Source organism: Arachis duranensis, chromosome 10 (assembly GCF_000817695.3).
Source record: "Arachis duranensis cultivar V14167 chromosome 10, aradu.V14167.gnm2.J7QH, whole genome shotgun sequence".
NCBI classification, from domain to species: Eukaryota; Viridiplantae; Streptophyta; class Magnoliopsida; order Fabales; family Fabaceae; genus Arachis; species Arachis duranensis.
Window position 1 is genome coordinate 67432907 of NC_029781.3, and position 896 is coordinate 67433802.

Genomic DNA, 896 nt, shown 5'->3' on the forward strand with positions numbered 1-896 from the left:
GTTGAGCAAGCTTAGAGTGGATGTTCAGACCTTCAAACAAAAAGATGGTGAATCCATCTATGAAGCTTGGGAAAGATACAAGCAGATGACCAAAAAGTGTCCTTCTGACATGTTTTCAGAATGGACCATATTAGATATATTCTATTATGGTCAATCTGAGTTTTCCAAAATGTCATTGGACCATTCTGTAGGTGAATCCATTCACCTAAAGAAAATGCCTATAGAAGCTCAAGAACTTATTGACATGGTTTTAAATAACCAATTCATGTACACTTCTTAGAGGAATTCCATGAATAGTGGGACGCCTCAGAGGAAGGGAGTTCTTGAAATTGATGCTCTAAATGTCATATTGGCTTAGAACAAAGTGTTGACTCAACAAGTCAACATGATCTCTCAAAGTCTGAATGGATGGCAAAATGTATCCAACAGTACTAAAGAGGCAGCTTTAGAAGAAGCTTATGATCCTGAGAACCCTGCAATGGCAGAGGTAAATTACATGGGTGAACCTTATGGAAATACCTATAATTCATCATGGAGAAATCATCCAAATTTCTCATGGAAGGATCAACAAAAGCCTCAGCAAGGCTTTAATAATGGTCGAAGAAACATGCTAAGCAATAACAAGCCTTTTCAATCATCTTCTCAGCAACAGACAGAGAATTCTGAATAGAGCCCCTCTAACTTATCAAACATAGTCTCTGACCTGTCTAAGGCCACTTTAAGTTTCATGAGTGAAACAAGATCCTCCATTAGAAATTTGGAGGCACAAGTAGGCCAGCTGAGTAAGAAAATTATTGAAACTCCTTCCAGTATTCTCCCAAGCAATACAGAAGAGAATCCAAGAGTAGAGTGCAAGGCCATTGATGTAATCAATATGGCCGAATGCACAAGGGAGG

The 896-nt window shown here is 38.7% G+C and overlaps 1 non-coding gene across 1 annotated transcript; it reads right to left on the minus strand.

Moving 5' to 3' along the window:
• Nucleotides 1–7: 7 nt before the first annotated feature.
• LOC127743417 (small nucleolar RNA R71) lies at nt 8–111 on the minus strand. Its single transcript, XR_008004809.1, has one exon. It is a non-coding gene; the product is annotated as a small nucleolar RNA R71 (small nucleolar RNA).
• Between the last annotated feature and the right edge of the window lie 785 nt (nt 112–896).